This window comes from Bombina bombina, chromosome 4 (assembly GCF_027579735.1).
Source record: "Bombina bombina isolate aBomBom1 chromosome 4, aBomBom1.pri, whole genome shotgun sequence".
Lineage (NCBI taxonomy): Eukaryota > Metazoa > Chordata > Amphibia > Anura > Bombinatoridae > Bombina > Bombina bombina.
Genome location: NC_069502.1, coordinates 168,501,611 through 168,522,584, shown reverse-complemented (window position 1 = coordinate 168,522,584; position 20,974 = coordinate 168,501,611). Strand labels below are relative to the sequence as shown.

Below are 20,974 nucleotides of genomic sequence, written 5' to 3'. Positions count from 1 at the left end.
GTGTCCCATTTTTTTCCCCAGATCAGTACCAGTTTTTGGCCTACTGTCCTGTTTTTTTTGTATTATACATTTTAAAATTCTTTCCTTATGTATGTGCTTGGCATGGATGTCTGTGCCTGTGGAAATCAACCCTTTGTGTGTGTGTTTTTTTATGGATATGTTTGCAAATTGTGGCATTTGAGTCTCCTGTACCATATATTGGAAAAGAATTATAATAAATTGATTTATCTGATTTGGTGGACTGGTATCTGTGAACCTCCAAATTATACTGAATAATACAATATTAATTGTAGGTGTTTTGGGGTGGAGCCTGTCAGTGGGCGTGGCTAATACTTCCAATAACAGCTTATTTGAATGCTGTGCTGCAAAATTCCCCTGGAATGTTTTTCCTATGTTGACAGCTAGGTGGGTAGCTAGGGTAATGTGTACAAGTAAATATTTAAAACGACTGAAATATTTTGGACACAGGCTTTGAGATGTTTTATATGGTTTAATGACATGTTTCATTCATTATAAAGCTATGAACTTTATTCCCAAGGATGTAAGATTCTATAATTGAATTCAGTGCACATAACTGATATTAAAATTAAGAACACAGAATATTATTCAGTGAAACAATCTGCGGACATATTGTGCCAGTGCAAGCAGCCTCCCTTCCTTTCTCCTAAAGTGTACTAAAAGTAACATCCTGATTCCTGTTGTGCTGAATCTGGATATTTAAGGATGTTGCTGCTTATTTAAAAAGACTTGATTGAGCTGATATACAGGACAAGGATGCGCAGGCTTTAGTTAGATGAAATTAGCATTTATGGGAAGTTTGACAGCGTGATCTAATTGTACTGCAAGCTTACACATATGGAGACTGAGATGGAGAACCTTAATAAGAGTTTGTGGCCAATCTTATAAAAAAAGCCACAGTCAAAGACACTTTGACAATTTTTTGACCATGTTTGCATGCATGATTGGCTGGTTAGACTGTAGACACACACATATATATTTATTATAGTTCAGCCTATTTGAATATATGCAGCATGTATTCATAAGAAATAGAATTTATTAAAGGGACAGTGAGTCAAAATTGAATTTTCATGATTCAGATAAGGCATGCAGTTTTAAACAACTTACTTTTATCATCACATTTGTTTTATTATCTTGGTATTCTTTGTTGAAAGCTAAACCTAGGTAGGCTCATGCTAATTTCTAAGCCCTTGAAGGCTGCCTCTTATCTGAATGCATTTGACAGTTTTTTTTTACAGCTAGAGGGTGTTAGTTCATGTTTGCCATATAGATAACATTGTGCTCACACCAGTGGAGTTGCTTATGAGAGGGAACTGATTGGCTAAAATTCATGTCTGTCAAAAGAACTGAAATAAGGGGGCAGTCTGCAGAGGCTTATATACAATGTAATCACAGCGGTAAAAAGTATATTAATATGTGTTGGTTATGCAGAACTGGGGAATGGGTAATAAAGGGATTATCTATCTTTTCAAACAATAAAAAATTTGGAGCAGACTGCCCCTTTAAGCATTGCAATTGCAGTCAGAAACCAAGCAGGGAGGTGGACTGCAAGCAGATTTGTTGAGTGCCATTTTTGGGACATGTGCCAGATCTTCGCCTTCCCTGCAGGACGGTTTCATCTGGCTGGTAATTTTTTTTCCATGAAAGACGGCAACCTTAGGCAGTTTCCATTCTATAATTTATTAAGCTTTTTTATTTATAAATATAGTAATATGCCATAAACTATTAAACAGAAACTGTAATTATGTTTTGTTCTGTAAGCCTGGTGAATTAATGTACCACTAGAAAAATCTTTACAAAATGCAAAAGAAAGTGGCACTACAGATACAGTGTAATGAAGCTGTAGTTTGTTTAAACCCACCACACACACATTTAGGCAATGGCTTTTTAAAATGTCCTACTACCTCCTAACAGGCATTTTCCCATATATTGTTAGCAGGCATGCACCCTCCTTAGCTCCTGAAAATGATCAGTCAGTAGCGTGAGTGTATATTTAGTTTGATACCATTTAGATTTTTATTTTTTGATGCACTCATATTGCAGATATTCTGTGCCTCTATTTGTTTGGAACACTTTCCAGCGTTCTCAATAAATTAGATTAACATTCTAGAAGTTAGCATTTTATCAATCCTAGAGTATAATATACCAGTACTCGTTCATACCAAGTATGCCGCTGCAGATCAAGACACAGTTTCACAATGACGTGAGTAACTGGTCACATAGGAAAACCACAAAGAGGTGGGATGCTACTGTCAAAGTGACGGAACAAAGCCGAAATAAATATGCAACAGGAAAAGTTTGATGCTGCACGCAAAATTAAGAGTTATAATAGAATCAAGAGAGCCCATATCTTATGCGTTTCGCACCCACATTCGGATCTTACTCATATCTATGGATTTTGATTAAATAAACTTTGGCTTTTATTTTTGTGTGCAGCATCAAACTTTTCCTTTATTAGAATATACCCATAGGTCACTCAAAATAGAAAGCCGTCATCCATAAAGGACCAATAAACACAGTAGAAACGATAAATGCATAATAAAAAGACAATTCGAAAGCACTTTGTTTGAATTTCAAATTAGTAGATATTTTCCGACAAATGTCAGTTAGTTACATTTGCTATCCTAATGCACCATGTGACAGCAATCAGCCAATCACAAAATGCATATACGTATGTACTGTGAATCTTACACATGCTCAGTAGGAGCTGGTGCCTCAAAGTTTGAATATAAAAAGATTGTGCAATTTTTGATAATGGAAGTGAATTGGAAAGTTGTTTGAAATTGTGTGCTCTATCCCAATCATGAAATTTTAATTTTGACTTGATTGTCCCTTTAACATTATACTTTCTCCAACATAGGTGTGTCCGGTCCACGGCGTCATCCTTACTTGTGGGGATATTCTCTTCCCCAACAGGAAATGGCAAAGAGCCCAGCAAAGCTGGTCACATGATCCCTCCTAGGCTCCGCCTACCCCAGTCATTCTCTTTGCCGTTGTACAGGCAACATCTCCACGGAGATGGCTTAGAGTTTTTTAGTGTTTAACTGTAGTTTTTATTATTCAATCAAGAGTTTGTTATTTTGAAATAGTGCTGGTATGTACTATTTACTCAGAAACAGAAAAGAGATGAAGATTTCTGTTTGTATGAGGAAAATGATTTTAGCAACCGTCACTAAAATCCATGGCTGTTCCACACAGGACTGTTGAGAGCAATTAACTTCAGTTGGGGGAACAGTGAGCAGTCTCTTGCTGCTTGAGGTATGACACATTCTAACAAGACGATGTAATGCTGGAAGCTGTCATTTTCCCTCTGGGATCCGGTAAGCCATGTTTATTACGAGTGTAAATAAGGGCTTCAAAAAGGGCTTATTAAGACTGTAGACTTTTTTTGGGCTAAATCGATTGATTATTAACACATATTTAGCCTTGAGGAATCATTTTATCTGGGTATTTTGATATAATAATATCGGCAGGCACAAAGCATAGGCAGAGCCTCATTTTCGCGCCGGTGTTGCGCACTTGTTTTTGAGAGGCATGGCATGCAGTCGCATGTGAGAGGAGCTCTGATACTTAGAAAAGACTTACTGAAGGCGTCATTTGGTATCGTATTCCCCTTGGGGCTTGGTTGGGTCTCAGCAAAGCAGATACCAGGGACTGTAAAGGGGTTAAAGTTCAAAACGGCTCCGGTTCCGTTATTTTAAGGGTTAAAGCTTCCAAATTTGGTGTGCAATACTTTTAAGGCTTTAAGACACTGTGGTGAAAATTTGGTAAATTTTGAACAATTCCTTCATGTTTTTTCACATTTGCAGTAATAAAGTGTGTTCAGTTTAAAATTTAAAGTGACAGTAACGGTTTTATTTTAAAACGTTTTTTGTACTTGTTATCAAGTTTATGCCTGTTTAACATGTCTGAACTACCAGATAGACTGTGTTCTGAATGTGGGGAAGCCAGAATTCCTATTCATTTAAATAAATGTGATTTATGTGACAATGACAATGATGCCCAAGATGATTCCTCAAGTGAGGGGAGTAAGCATGGTACTGCATCATTCCCTCCTTCGTCTACACGAGTCTTGCCCACTCAGGAGGCCCCTAGTACATCTAGCGCGCCAATACTCCTTACTATGCAACAATTAACGGCTGTAATGGATAATTCTGTCAAAAACATTTTAGCCAAAATGAACACTTATCAGCGTAAGCGCGACTGCTCTGTTTTAGATACTGAAGAGCATGACGACGCTGATATTAATATTTCTGAAGGGCCCCTAACTCAGTCTGATGGGGCCAGGGAGGTTTTGTCTGAGGGAGAAATTACTGATTCAGGGAACATTTCTCAACAAGCTGAACCTGATGTGATTGCATTTAAATTTAAGTTGGAACATCTCCGCATTCTGCTTAAGGAGGTATTATCCACTCTGGATGATTGTGACAAGTTGGTCATCCCAGAGAAACTATGTAAAATGGACAAGTTCCTAGAGGTGCCGGGGCTCCCAGAAGCTTTTCCTATACCCAAGCGGGTGGCGGACATTGTTAATAAAGAATGGGAAAGGCCCGGTATTCCTTTCGTCCCTCCCCCCATATTTAAAAAATTGTTTCCTATGGTCGACCCCAGAAAGGACTTATGGCAGACAGTCCCCAAGGTCGAGGGAGCGGTTTCCACTTTAAACAAACGCACCACTATACCCATAGAGGATAGTTGTGCTTTCAAAGATCCTATGGATAAAAAATTAGAAGGTTTGCTTAAAAAGATGTTTGTTCAGCAGGGTTACCTTCTACAACCAATTTCATGCATTGTCCCTGTCGCTACAGCCGCATGTTTCTGGTTCGATGAGCTGATAAAGGCGGTCGACAGTGATTCTCCTCCTTATGAGGAGATTATGGACAGAATCAATGCTCTCAAATTGGCTAATTCTTTCACCCTAGACGCCACTTTGCAATTGGCTAGGTTAGCGGCTAAGAATTCTGGGTTTGCTATTGTGGCGCGCAGAGCGCTTTGGTTGAAATCTTGGTCGGCTGATGCGTCTTCCAAGAACAAGCTACTTAACATTCCTTTCAAGGGGAAAACGCTGTTTGGCCCTGACTTGAAAGAGATTATCTCGGATATCACTGGGGGTAAGGGCCACGCCCTTCCTCAGGATCGGCCTTTCAAGGCAAAAAATAAACCTAATTTTCGTCCCTTTCGTAGAAACGGACCAGCCCAAAGTGCTACGTCCTCTAAGCAAGAGGGTAATACTTCTCAAGCCAAGCCAGCTTGGAGACCAATGCAAGGCTGGAACAAGGGAAAGCAGGCCAAGAAACCTGCCACTGCTACCAAGACAGCATGAAATGTTGGCCCCCGATCCGGGACCGGATCTGGTGGGGGGCAGACTCTCTCTCTTCGCTCAGGCTTGGGCAAGAGATGTTCTGGATCCTTGGGCGCTAGAAATAGTCTCCCAAGGTTATCTTCTGGAATTCAAGGGACTTCCCCCAAGGGGGAGGTTCCACAGGTCTCAGTTGTCTTCAGACCACATAAAAAGACAGGCATTCTTACATTGTGTAGAAGACCTGTTAAAAATGGGAGTGATTCATCCCGTTCCATTAAGAGAACAAGGGATGGGGTTCTACTCCAATCTGTTTATAGTTCCCAAAAAAGAGGGAACGTTCAGACCAATCTTAGATCTCAAGATCTTAAACAAGTTTCTCAAGGTTCCATCGTTCAAGATGGAAACCATTCGAACTATTCTTCCTTCCATCCAGGAAGGTCAATTCATGACCACGGTGGATTTAAAGGATGCGTATCTACATATTCCTATCCACAAGGAACATCATCGGTTCCTGAGGTTCGCATTCCTGGACAAACATTACCAGTTCGTGGCGCTTCCTTTCGGATTAGCCACTGCTCCAAGGATTTTCACAAAGGTACTAGGGTCCCTTCTAGCTGTGCTAAGACCAAGGGGCATTGCTGTAGTACCTTACTTGGACGACATTCTGATTCAAGCGTCGTCCCTTCCTCAAGCAAAGGCTCACACGGACATTGTCCTGGCCTTTCTCAGATCTCACGGATGGAAAGTGAACGTGGAAAAGAGTTCTCTATCTCCGTCAACAAGGGTTCCCTTCTTGGGAACAATAATAGACTCCTTAGAAATGAGGATTTTTCTGACAGAGGCCAGAAAAACAAAACTTCTAGACTCTTGTCGGATACTCCATTCCGTTCCTCTTCCTTCCATAGCTCAGTGCATGGAAGTGATCGGGTTGATGGTAGCGGCAATGGACATAGTTCCTTTTGCACGCATTCATCTAAGACCATTACAACTGTGCATGCTCAGTCAGTGGAATGGGGACTATACAGACTTGTCTCCGAAGATACCAGTAAATCAGAGGACCAGAGACTCACTCCGTTGGTGGCTGTCCCTGGACAACCTGTCACGAGGGATGACATTCCGCAGACCAGAGTGGGTCATTGTCACGACCGACGCCAGTCTGATGGGCTGGGGCGCGGTCTGGGGATCCCTGAAAGCTCAGGGTCTTTGGTCTCGGGAAGAATCTCTTCTACCGATAAATATTCTGGAACTGAGAGCGATATTCAATGCTCTCAAGGCTTGGCCTCAGCTAGCGAGGGCCAAGTTCATACGGTTTCAATCAGACAACATGACAACTGTTGCGTACATCAACCATCAGGGGGGAACAAGGAGTTCCCTGGCGATGGAAGAAGTGACCAAAATCATTCTATGGGCGGAGTCTCACTCCTGCCACCTGTCTGCTATCCACATCCCAGGAGTGGAAAATTGGGAAGCGGATTTTCTGAGTCGTCAGACATTGCATCCGGGGGAGTGGGAACTCCATCCGGAAATCTTTGCCCAAGTCACTCAGCTGTGGGGCATTCCAGACATGGATCTGATGGCCTCTCGTCAGAACTTCAAAGTTCCTTGCTACGGGTCCAGATCCAGGGATCCCAAGGCGGCTCTAGTGGATGCACTAGTAGCACCTTGGACCTTCAAACTAGCTTATGTGTTCCCGCCGTTTCCTCTCATCCCCAGGCTGGTAGCCAGGATCAATCAGGAGAGGGCGTCGGTGATCTTGATAGCTCCTGCGTGGCCACGCAGGACTTGGTACGCAGATCTGGTGAATATGTCATCGGCTCCTCCTTGGAAGCTACCTTTGAGACGAGACCTTCTTGTTCAGGGTCCGTTCGAACATCCGAATCTGGTTTCACTCCAGCTGACTGCTTGGAGATTGAACGCTTGATCTTATCGAAGCGAGGATTCTCAGATTCTGTTATCGATACTCTTGTTCAGGCCAGAAAGCCTGTAACTAGAAAGATTTACCACAAAATTTGGAAAAAATATATCTGTTGGTGTGAATCTAAAGGATTCCCTTGGGACAAGGTTAAGATTCCTAGGATTCTATCCTTCCTTCAAGAAGGATTGGAAAAAGGATTATCTGCAAGTTCCCTGAAGGGACAGATTTCTGCCTTGTCTGTGTTACTTCACAAAAAGCTGGCCGCTGTGCCAGATGTTCAAGCCTTTGTTCAGGCTCTGGTTAGAATTAAGCCTGTTTACAAACCTTTGACTCCTCCTTGGAGTCTCAATTTAGTTCTTTCAGTTCTTCAGGGGGTTCCGTTTGAACCCTTGCATTCCGTTGATATTAACTTATTATCTTGGAAAGTTTTGTTTTTAGTTGCAATTTCTTCTGCTAGAAGAGTTTCAGAATTATCTGCTCTGCAGTGTTCTCCTCCTTATCTGGTGTTCCATGCAGATAAGGTGGTTTTACGTACTAAACCTGGTTTTCTTCCAAAAGTTGTTTCTAACAAAAACATTAACCAGGAGATTATCGTACCTTCTCTGTGTCCGAAACCAGTTTCAAAGAAGGAACGTTTGTTGCACAATTTGGATGTTGTTCGCGCTCTAAAATTCTATTTAGATGCTACAAAGGATTTTAGACAAACATCTTCCTTGTTTGTTGTTTATTCTGGTAAAAGGAGAGGTCAAAAAGCAACTTCTACCTCTCTCTCTTTTTGGATTAAAAGCATCATCAGATTGGCTTACGAGACTGCCGGACGGCAGCCTCCCGAAAGAATCACAGCTCATTCCACTAGGGCTGTGGCTTCCACATGGGCCTTCAAGAACGAGGCTTCTGTTGATCAGATATGTAGGGCAGCGACTTGGTCTTCACTGCACACTTTTACCAAATTTTACAAGTTTGATACTTTTGCTTCTTCTGAGGCTATTTTTGGGAGAAAGGTTTTGCAAGCCGTGGTGCCTTCCATTTAGGTGACCTGATTTGCTCCCTCCCTTCATCCGTGTCCTAAAGCTTTGGTATTGGTTCCCACAAGTAAGGATGACGCCGTGGACCGGACACACCTATGTTGGAGAAAACAGAATTTATGTTTACCTGATAAATTACTTTCTCCAACGGTGTGTCCGGTCCACGGCCCGCCCTGGTTTTTTTAATCAGGTCTGATAATTTATTTTCTTTAACTACAGTCACCACGGTACCATATGGTTTCTCCTATGCAAATATTCCTCCTTAACGTCGGTCGAATGACTGGGGTAGGCGGAGCCTAGGAGGGATCATGTGACCAGCTTTGCTGGGCTCTTTGCCATTTCCTGTTGGGGAAGAGAATATCCCCACAAGTAAGGATGACGCCGTGGACCGGACACACCGTTGGAGAAAGTAATTTATCAGGTAAACATAAATTCTGTTTTTATTCAATTTTGAAACTTGCATAGAAAAATAAAACAGCAGATAGGGTTGATAAATATCTTACATTGTAGTGTTTTCTAAACACTTCCTGAAAGGGCAGCTGTAGTCGTTCATAACCATAAAACTTTCCTTTTTAAATGTTTTCTTTATCGTACTGTCTTCACTGTCCTCTCTTTCGTGGCTTTAGTATTAATCTTCTCACTCTCTGATTGCTTGTTTACTTTCTGTTCTCTCATTGCATTCACGTCTACTCCTGTCACTCTCTCCCCCGCTCCTTTTCATCTTCTATGCTTATCCTTACTCATTTTTACCCTCATTTCTCCACAATGTTCCTCGGTTTACGCTCTTTCCTGTTCCCCCCGCAATAAAAAAATGCTCAAGCATGAAAGTCAAAAATTAAACTTTTTGAGCAATGTTACTCAACCACGGTCCTCAAGTTACCCCCAACAGTCCAGGATTTCGTTATAGCTGAACCAGTGCACAGTTGAAGTATTCAGCTAATCAGTAACACCTTGGTTACTAACCTGCACCCAGCCATCAGCTGATTATTTCACGTCCCTTTAAAATAAATATTTACACTCATGTACACTATCTGATAAAAATTATTCAGAATTTTTTTAATAAAAATGATTTATAATGGTTCAGTGGTATATGGCCATGTACTTAACTGCAAAGGGCTATAATAATAATAAATATATATATATATATATATAATTTAAAAGTGAATTAAAAAAAATTCTATGTGAACAACATTGGAATGTAAAATATGTAAAAAAAAAAGGTGTGTAGGTCTAATGTGGTGTCAGGTTAGCGCACATGAAAAATATGTTATCTTAAGATGCGTTATGTAAATATCGAGATTCGCTCGCTCACAAAAATGTTACTTTCAACTTGTAATACATGCGCTTAAATTCTTTACTTCTGGCGGTGTTGTTTGAGCGAAACCACAAAATAGTGTGCCACTTGTAATCTGGACCATCATTATATGCAAGCAATAGTTCAATAATACATGTTCAAACACATTATTATATCTTTATTCCCCCACTTTTATGCCCCTTTAAACATTGTCTCCTCCATATAGGTGATACAAGCTAGTGAAGTGATGTATATGTTGCGGTTAAACTAAGAAATTGGGTAATCCTAGCATTAACCGGGTAAACCTGAAATTACCCAAGCGGCTGTGGGTAAAGCCCGATGTAACATGATAAATCTGCTCAGAGTGCATTGAGTCACTGTATCAAACTGTATAAACATCTTCTGCCTGGGTGGTTCAAGGGGGCATACCCCCCCTTGTAAATCTTATTTTGGAGTAGTTGCCAGAGGATTGGCAGATGCCTTCCTTGAACCCCCCAGGCAGAGGCAAAAAAAAATTGTGTAGATGGGGAAATTACAGTACATCGAGCTTTACCCCCAGCCGATTGGGTAATGTCAGGTTTACCTGGGTAATTCTTTGATTACCCGGATTTCTGACTTTACCCGTAACATATACAAATAATTTTGTAAGCAGTTTACTCATTAAAATTGTGGACCATTTACTTGAGAGCCATTTTGGTTTCATTTTAAAAAAAAAATTTTTTGTCTAAATCTAACTAAGGGGGTGGGGTGATCACAATCGTTTAGAAAAGCTTATCAAAATATTTATCTACAAAAATCCACTTATGTTTTAATGGTGAATTTTGTAGAAAAAGCATTAGATTTATTAATTTAATGATGTTAGCGTTCACAATTTCCAAATAGTGTCTTCCGTAGTAAAACCATACTTTATGTTTAAGCTATTGAACACATTGTTTAGCAATGCAATAAAAATAATAGATAAGATAAATGCATTTTGTTTTCATTCAAAAATATTTTGGGCCAGATTACAAGTTGAGCGCAAAATATTGCTTCCGCAAAAACAATATTTGTGATCAATGTACTAATACCAGTACACACAAATGTGCGCTGGTATTACAAGTGTGGTGCAATGCGGACGTGATTGCACGGAAGTATTGCGCTCACAATAACCTGTTTGCGGGTGCACGATAAATTAGCGCTCCACTTGTAATCTAGCCCTTTATTTCTTATGAGGCCTCACTACGCTTTCAGAAGTAAATACCGTAGGTTATTAGTGTTACACAAATTGAAGCATTTCATTAGTTCATTTCAATAATCTTGCTTGTAGATTTTAATGAGCCAAACTATTGAACTGCATTATTTACAGATTGTCTAAAGAGATTGCTTATTGAATCTTTTAAAGGTCACAGCACCTCGCTAATTTTCCAGTTGGGAAAAAAAAATCTCTATTGCAGCCTTGTGTTATATTAAATTTAAATAAAGCCGTTCTTTACAGAGCTAATGCTACCCATAATCTTTTGCAGTAAAGCGCGTAGAGATAGGTCAGGCATTTTGTTTTTATGATGGTTTATAATTTATTTTGTAGATTATTTACTCTGGAATTAAAATGCTTTTATTGTTGCAGGCACAAGCTCATCAAACATCTGGCTTTATTGACCTGTTTTGATGTGTGAGCATCTTCTGGTAAGAATTTCTTTGTTCTTGATTACTTTATAGCTTGTTTGTGTTTAATTACACATACATTTTTGTTTTAATATGTATAGTATAGATTTCTAATTAAACAAAGTATTTCAAAATAATAATAATACGTTTTTAGAAACCTGTTAAATGTAATTTTTGATCGCAAGATTTTCAGTTTTGTAGTTTCAGGTCACTTATACTATGATTGCAACCCTTAAAAAATTATCTTGATTATCTTGTAATCCTCTGATTTGCCTAGTTAGATAAATGCACTGATCTAAGTTATCACAGTACATTACTAGGGACAGGCAGAAAGCACCATTCTTAACCTTTTTAAGTGCAAAAAATGTCATTTAGTCATTATCCACACAATGCCTAGAATGCAGATGACCACTATATGTCCTCTGGGGCTCACTTTTTGAGCTGAACCTGAAGCCATAACAATGTTCAACATTGCAAGGGGAACCTGGAGATACCTGTGATGTCACCATGTGGGTGCATGGTGACATCACCAGACCCCAAAATCTTTACTGAGAAGAAGAGAGCTTAATGGGGGTGGGGTGAGTATAAAAACCCCTCTGTTTCAGCTCTTTAAAGCTTAGGAACCGGTTTATTTTTGGTTCAGAACCTGGGTTACACTTGCTTATTGGTGGCTAAATGTAGCCACCAATATGCAAGCACTCTTCAGGGTGCTGAACCTAAAATGTGCCGGCTCCAAAGCTTAAATTTCTGCTTGTTTAAATAAAGATACCAAAAGAATGAGGAAAATTTTAAAATAGGAGTAAATTAGAAAGCTGTTTAAAATTGCAGGCTGTATCTGAATCATGAAAGAAAAAATTTGGGTTTAGTGTCCCTTTTAAAACTGAGAAACCCATTGTTTGGAAGGCAATCTCCTGCTCTTTCAAATGATGTTCAAGTAGTTAAAAAATAAATAAATTAATTAAAAATACACTTTTACAGGCAGTAGGTCTTTAATACACGTATGGCAAGTCATCGAAAAGGCTCAGAGACCCCCAGAAGACAAAGGTGTTTTTCTTTTTATTTAGTTCTTGAACTTGCTTGGACAAGACACCTTGTTTTAAAGCCCAGAAGCCCCTCTTTTAAATACATTCCCATGATTACATGACATAAATAAAATGTGCATTTATTTGAGTAGAGGCTCATGGGATCCCCAATGTGCAGATTAAAGATATATAAATATACCCTTAGGTCCATATTTACATGAGGATAAACCCATCCTTGATATTAACTTCTGTTATCAAATGAACACCTTCCCTAGGCCTCCTTTTGACACTTTCTACTTTCCTAGAGAGCAGAATGAGGTAGGCTCATGCGTGTGCTCTTCACTAATATGTGCCTTCCCTGTGTGTAATGCTATATGACAATGGAGCCTAAGAGTGTTGTAGCTTTAGCCAGTCTATGGTAGAACTCAATAGTAAAGTAAACTAGTGCTGTATAGCTAGAAGTACTGATTCATAAGAAAATGGGTGGAAGACACTCTGAGGAAGCGCAATGTGAAACACAACCGTTTAACTAGCTCATTAACTAGCTCATTACTTGTTTAATAATATATATTTACTCTTTACCAAAATACGCAAATAACCATATCTCAACCGCATTCCTGGCACAAAGCCCAGGCGGCTGAGACCTATTAGGGGTAGAGGTTTGACTGCTTTTGAAAATTAGTGATTGCAATTATTACTTAGAAGAACTAATCATCTTGGTGTCCATACCATACAAGCACTGCTTTGGTATTGCTTACCATCGCACTGCTGGAATTTACTGTATTTCACAGTCATATTTCAGACAAGACGACTGTTTCTCGCTGATAATCCTTAAGTTGCAATCTAGTCTCAACACTGCAATGAGATAATATACTTACTTCGACCTTAATTAACTATTATACTATATAATACTCCAGTGTTCGGTCAAGCAAAACTGTCAAGATTGTAGCAAACCTTTCTGTTTTCTTTTTCACAGCTTGCGCTTTCTGATTATTAACATATGCCTCAGATTGTCTTTATACAATTATATTTTCATAATAGTGTAACCGCTCATAAATAGATACGATTGTGTCTTTTTATTATAATCATACCTACTGAATACAAAGTAAAATTACTTCTACAGTTATGAGTACCTATTTACATCTTCTGAACAAGTAATGAAGTGTTTTTAAATTCAATGCCAGGCAGCCAACCTTGGTAATTTCTTTGCTGTCTGTTAAAAGGTTTCTTTTAAAATAGTCACAATAAAAGTTACATTTTATAAATAATATTATATTATCAATATAGACATTTTTGTGCTAGAGGCATTCTTTCCACCTAAATTTTTAGGTTATTTTGTCTCATCCAAATAGTGTGCGCTAGTAGTAAAGGCAGAGATGTATCCTGCTGCAGCATTCCTTTACAGGTTGCTTGTATAACAATGCTTCACGCATTGCTTTTGCAAAGGGCTCAAATTACATGCATGCGTTTGAGTCTACTTAAATATGGCTTATGGAAGAGGGGCCAAGTTTCAGCAAAGTATACCAAGATAAAGCAGTACATTTGACAATAGAAGTAGATTGGAAAGTATTTTTTGTATTATTATTATTATTATTTTTAAATTTATGCTCTGTCTGAAAAATTAAAGTTTAATTCTCACTTCTATGTGCCTATAAGTGTGATATCAGTGCTTGATGTTCTATGGGGGGGAAATAAATAGGAATGCACATGGTATTTTTAATCATATTTCATTTAAAATGATGTAGAATTTGATTTTATTTTTACTGCCCCATAAACATATAAATTAATTGTATTCATATCACATTGTCCAAATTCTCCACCAGAAAGACCCACTACAAATTGTCCTTTTTTTTTTTTTTTTTAAAGCTAGTAAAACCGAGAAAATGATTTAGTGATTTAAATGCATTGAAGCATATTGGGTAAAATAAAATGCACATCAATCCACATTTGCAATGAAGGTATCAAATGAGCAAGTGTGAGGTTATAAATATTTGATAAGAGCAAGATATCCAATGCACATGCAGAAGCAAATATCAGGCAGCAGAAAGCATACAAAAGGTTAGAAGGATAGAATTCTAATTATATGGTGATGGGTACATTAAGAACCTATTAAAAATTTTGATTTTTTTTTTTTTTTATGACTGTTAAAAGTAGAATAAACAAAACGTGAGTAATTGTATTTGCATAAAATGTTCTGTGATGTGTCATTTTTTTGCAAGTTGCTTAATTATTCAAATTAGGAAAAAAATAACCACTTCCTATATTGTTTGTATGTGTTCTTTAGAGCACAAAAGAAAAGTGGAAGGCTGCTGAGCAACAGTAAAAAGGTGAGTTTATTTCCAATTAAAAAATACACATAGGAGTGAACAAAGTTACGACAAACAAGGAAGGAGACAGCAATCTTACATGTTTCACGCACACTTGCGCTTAATCATAGATGCTGAGGACAAGTATAGACAGCTGCTATATTTAAAGGGACAACACACCAATAGACAACATTCATGCAATTTGAATCATGCAATCATTAGTTGTCATCTGGACATTCAATTTGTGAAGTGTAATAAATTTCCGCGAGACCGTGAGGACTATGACAACAATAGAGTATATGATTGGTCCAGGTTCCGTAGACGCAATAAGAAACCCTCCAAAAAGCGCGCAACGGATGAAGAGAATAGCAAATCTCTCAAATCTATTCTTAAAAAGGATAAAGAACGCAGAGTGGTTTTCTCATCTACCGAACTGATCATGACTCAGACTCCTCAGGATCCAGTGAAGATGTACCAGTTCTTGTGTCTCTCCATCCTTCTTCTCTTCCCTTTTCTACACAGGTTTCTTCCAAAAAAGATAAAAACAAGAATGAGATGGCGACCCGCCCAAAGACCCGCAACCAACCGAATATCCCTTTAGGAAATGGACCAGAAAATCCAGAAGGAAGAAAAGAAAACACTTCAGGGAAACAACACAGCCTGTTGCTCAGCAGCCTTCCACTTTTCTTTTGTGCACTTTGCGGTAGTCCGCAGCTTTTTTTTCTGGTTGGCTCCACACTAATCCCCTTGCTTTTTTATGAGTTGGTCCGCTCTATTCCCTTTGCCTGGCGGATGAATACTGTAGCAGCACTTTCCTCTCCACTATTGTTCTTTAGAGCAGTTTCAGTAAAACATTTTGGCAGATGTTAAATGCCCTATACATTATTACATAAGCTGCCACTGAAGACTTCTCCTGCAGCCTTTCCTTCTTCTCAGCGCCTCCATTCTAACATGCTGAAAATACCATGCTCCCATGTTCCCTCGCGCTCCCTCACCAAGGCAGCGCTCCATCGTCATGCTGCATCGCCTACAAGGCTTCGATATTTAGTGAACCCTGATATATATATGAATGTGGTACATGGGCTTGTCCCATTTGGCAGATGCACTAACTAACTCTTCCAGTTTTGTTTTTCATCTTAGCTGAGAGCTTGCAAGTTAGTGCTGGACTTTCTCTGTGTGTTGTACTAATTTATTTTGTATTTTTCCCTATGGGCCTTGCACCCATACTTGTCTGTGGTTAACTGCCTGGGACTTTGGGGACATCACAGCTTCCTGAGAGTGCTATTGAGTACCCAGGGCTGAGCATGTTGCAGGGTCATAGGATGTGTACCCAGTGCAGTCTGAGAGTGCAGTCCCCTTTCGTGTTTTATATATATATATATATATATATATATATATATATATATATATATATATATACATTTTTTTTAAATTTATTTATGTTTTGTTTTTTATTTAAGTTATGGAGGAGTTAGAACTATGAGATTAAAATACTTCATTACATAAAAGTAAGAACCATAAGGATTATTGAATAGCCAATCAGCACGTCTAGGCAAGTATCTTTGCTTGCCTCTCACCAGGAAATAATCTTCAATAAGCAGCAAAACAAACCTATCTTCTGCTAATGAATTAATAAACTTGAAACAGCTGTCCAGAATTGGCTTCTGTTTTGCTCCATAAGGAGCTTCTGTGGTCAGATACAGTATGGAAGCGAAAACTGTGAGATATTGTATGTTACCCAGAGTTCTCTAGTGCATTGGTAACAATGTATGCAGACTATTTTGTATGGGAAGGCAAGCAGGGATACTTGTGTATATGTGCTGATTGGCTATACAATAATTTGTATGTATGTATGCTCTATATATAAATATAAGTCCCCGCACTCGAAAAGAAAAGAAGAAAAGTGAAGGTGCACAAGTTTATGCTAATTATACAAGAACAATGTAATCGACAATAAATGTAAATACATAATCATTGAGCAGCATAGATCATCTACTGTATGCTGCTAAATTATTATGTATTTACATTTATTATTATTTACATTTTTCTTGTATAATTAGCATACACTTGTGCAACTTCGCTTTTCTTCTTTTCTTTTTTGAGTGCGGGGACTATTATATTAGTTTATGTATGTTTGGGGTTGTATTGGAGTGGACCTTTCATCCCATGCATTTAATATACATTGTTGTTTTTCATTATAACATACATTATCAGGACCGGACTGGGAACAAAAATAGGCCGGGGCATTTAAAGGCGGAGCAGCCCACATCAGTTAGACTTCTGTCAGTTAGATAGCCATAATAGACCAGAACTCTCATTCTGCAGCACTTCTGCTTAACAGCCAGACAGAAAATATACTTTCTGCTTTATAAAATAGGCAGACTGTAACAGCTTTCCTATTGTTACCCATATTAAGAGAGGGTGGGGCCTCTATATAGCCGCAAAGCCCACATAAGAGCCCGGCCCACCGGGCATTTGCCCCGTATGCCCTATGGCCAGTCCGTGGCCTGTACATTATTAATAGTGCTATCCTGATATTTTGTTTATATATATCTATCTATATTTATATATATATATATTTATATATATATATATATATATATATATATATACCAACTCTGCATGTATCCAGGTTCAATAGCATGCAAGGAGAAAAACACACCAGCGCCAAAAAAGGCTGTTATACCCAAGAATCACAGAGTCAATATAAGAAATAAAGAAAAGTATTTATTACTAGATCAATATAGGACAAGGAATACAATTATATAAATCCTCACTGAATTTAAATAAGATCTAAAATAAGTGCAGGTTGGCCAACCTGGGAAACTAATATTAAATAGATATAATGTCTATAAGTGTAGAGCATATGTGAAATAGTATCTAAAATAGTATCTAAAATAGTGTCTAAAATACAGAATAAAACATAACACTTTAGGAATGGATGGTGTTATGTAACACACAGCAATATACCGTATATAATATATGGCAAATAAAACATATGAAGTATATAATATATGGCAAATAAAACATATGGCAAAATAGAAACTTGCTGATAAAAACTAGCTGGTAAATTAATTCTGACCACAAAACATTAAAAGACCTATTAGGAGTACTGTCAGTAATAACCACTTCTGATCCCCCCTCTTTTTCTAGCGCAAATCTATCACCTCTTGCTCCATGTATCCAGGTTCAACAACTCCCATAAGGATACAAAAGCAGACAGACACAGGCAAGCAGTCTTAAAAGCCCCTTTAATGAAAAGGTAAATATAATTTAACCCAAAGCCATAACGTTTCAGCTCACTCAGGTGCTTTTGTCAAATGGAGGCCAAAGCAGCCATAACGCAATACACAGTGAAACCCCTTTATATACCCCTAAAAACCTGATAAAACTTCAACCAGCTCCATCAGCTGTTCGCGCCATCAGAGGTAACAGGAAGCACATCAGCATCTATTACCATAGAGGCAGCGCACTGAAATGACGTCAGACATTTGCCGGCATCGCTATGGGAACCTGTATACACAACAAATGTTGAACTGACAGGCGCGCTTACGATATCACCAACGATGCGTTGAGCAGCCGATGTGTTACCACAAAAAAAAAAAAATACGGCAAAATATGTACAACATGTCCAATCCGTCTATATACATTACTACAAATACAAGGAATCCTAAAATAGAGTTACCTTAGTAATGCCCACTTACTATTACTCGATATACCAAAAAACAAATGTGTCGTCAGACAGGGCAAATACTTATATTCACAGCTATAGTGGTATAACCTGTATCATATAGTGTGTGTATACATTATAAACCTAGTGTAGTACTCTATACACCTATGTATCAAAACTACACAAGGAATGCTATATATCATACATTGGACAGGGTATAAAAGTTTAAGCTTCCTGACTCAAGGAATTGGTACAAATCCATATATTCCTTTAAACAGAAGAGGTGAATATACAGTATCCCACAAAAGTGAGTACACCCCTCACATTTTTGTAAATATTTTATTATATCTTTTCATGTGACAACACTGAAGAAATGACACTTTGCTACAATGTAAAGTAGTGAGTGTACAGCCTGTATAACAGTGTAAATTTGCTGTCCCCTCAAAATAACTCAACACACAGCCATTCATGTCTAAACCGTTGGTAACAAAAGTGAGTACACCCCTAAGTGGAAATGTCCAAATTGGGCCCAATGTGTCAATATTTTGTGTGGCCACCATTATTTTCCAGCACTGCCTTAACCTTCTTGGGCATGAAGTTCACCAGAGTTTCACAGGTTGCCACTGGAGTCGTCTTCCACTCCTCCATGATGACATCACGGAACTGGTGGATGTTAAAGACCTAGCGATTCCCCACCTTCCATTTGAGGATGCCCCACAGATGCTCAATAGGGTTTAGGTCTGGAGACATGCTTGGCCAGTCCATCACCTTTAACCTCAGCTTCTTTAGCAAGGCAGTGGTCGTCTTGGAAGTGTGTTTGGTGTCCTTATCATGTTGGAATACTGCCCTGTGGCCCAGCCTCCAAAGGGAGGGGATCGTGCTCTGCTTTAGTATGTCACAGTACATGTTGGCATTCATGATTCCCTCAATGAATTGTTGCTCCCCAGTACTGGCAGCACTCATGCAGGCCCAGGCCATGTCACTCCCACCACCATGCTTGACTGTAGGCAAAACACACTTGTCTTTGTACTCCTCACCTGGTTGCCGGCACACACGCTTGACAGCATCTGAACCAAATAAGTTTATCTTGGTCTCATCGGACCACGGGACATGGTTCAAGTAATCCATGTCCTTAGTCTGCTTGTCTTCAGCAAACAGTTTGTGGGCTTTCTTGTGCATCATCTTTAGAAGAGGCTTCCTTTTGGGACGACAGCCATACAGACCAATTTGATGCAGTGTGCGGCGTATGTTCTGTGCACTGACAGGCTGACCCCCCCACCTCTTCAACCTCTTCAGCAATGCTGGCAGCACTCATAAGTCTATTTCCCAAAGACAACCTCTGGATATGACGCTGAGCACATGCACTCAACTTCTTTGGTTGACCATGGCGAAGCCTGTTCTGAGTGGAACCTGTCCTGTGAAACCGCTGTATGGTCTTGCCCACCGTGCTGCAGCTCAGTTTCAGGGTCTTGGCAATCTTCTTATAGCCTAGGCCATCTTTATGTAGAGCAGCAATTCTTTTTTTCAGATCCTCAAAGAGTTCTTCGCCATGATGTGCCATGTTAAACTTCCAGTGACAAGTATGAGCGTGATAACACCAAATTTAACACACCTGCTCCCCATTCACACCTGAAACCTTGTAACACTAACGAGTTACAAGACACCGGGGAGGGAAAATGGCTAATTGGGTCCAATTTGGACATTTCTTTTCTCACTCACTTTTGTTGCCAACGGTTTAGACATTAATGGCTGTGTGTTGAGTTATTTTGAGGGGACAGCAAATTTACCCTGTTATACAGGCTGTACACTCACTACTTTACATTGTAGCAAAGCGTCATTTCTTCGGTGTTGTCACATGAAAAGATCTAATAACATATTTACAAAAATGTGAGTTGTGTACTCACTTTTGTGGGATACTGTGTATGTATGTGTGTATGTGTGTGGTGTGTGTATGTGTGTGTATGTGTGTATGTGTGTATATATATATATATATATATGTATATATATATATATATATATATATATATATATATATATATATATATATATATATATATATATATATATATATATATATATATATATATGCTTTTGAGAATCAAGCCCTAAGTGAAAAGGGTGGTGGAAGCAGGTTTTCAAATGGGGGTAGGGATTTAGGTGCATTATATACTATAAAACTCACATATGTTGCAAATAAATACTGTGCCTTAATAAGCATTCCATCTTTAAAAAAAATCATGATAGCTTAAGTATTATCTAAACTCATTTTGACCTTTTGATAAATAATTTAAATTAAGTGTAAAGCAGTACAAGTATAGTCCTGTTTGAACTTACAAACAAGGATCTGCTCTGTTATATTGTGCAACTTGATATGCAGATCTCTGTAGAAACCTCCTCTTGTGTATTAGTTTGGGTGCTAATAAGACACATTTAACTAGTTGTCATAGGCACAAGCAGCTAAGGGATGGTTTGTATGTAAGCAAGAGAAGCACTGTAATGTGGAACACAAGTTGCCGACTAGCAATTTAACCCTGGTATTTATTAGTCAATTATTATTTTTTAGGGAATAAATTATTTTTGTACATTTTTAAGATTTTTTTTTTAAATCTGGATTGATCAAAAATATCTCTGTTTAATCATGGTAATACTTTAGTACAGTTCAGTCTGGCAGCCAAATAGTTTAGAAATATGAACATTCTGAAACTGAACTGCATCTCTATATCTTTAAAAATAAATCAAAGAGGCTGCTTGCAAAGAGCAAACAGCTGTTTCCAATTCACT

At 38.6% G+C, this 20,974-nt stretch overlaps 1 protein-coding gene across 4 annotated transcripts in view; it reads left to right on the top strand.

Annotated features, from left to right (window-relative positions):
- The window catches only part of HPCAL1 (hippocalcin like 1), a 564,761-nt gene that overhangs the window by 197,119 nt on the left and 346,668 nt on the right, over nt 1–20,974 (top strand). For 3 of the 4 annotated variants that reach the window (XM_053709687.1, XM_053709689.1, XM_053709688.1), the window contains exon 2: nt 11,158–11,216. The exons of the other annotated variant lie outside the window; for it this stretch is intronic. The gene's annotated coding sequence lies outside the window, so the exon portion shown is untranslated. The remainder of the gene's footprint in view (nt 1–11,157; nt 11,217–20,974) is intronic. 4 annotated transcript variants of the gene reach the window in all.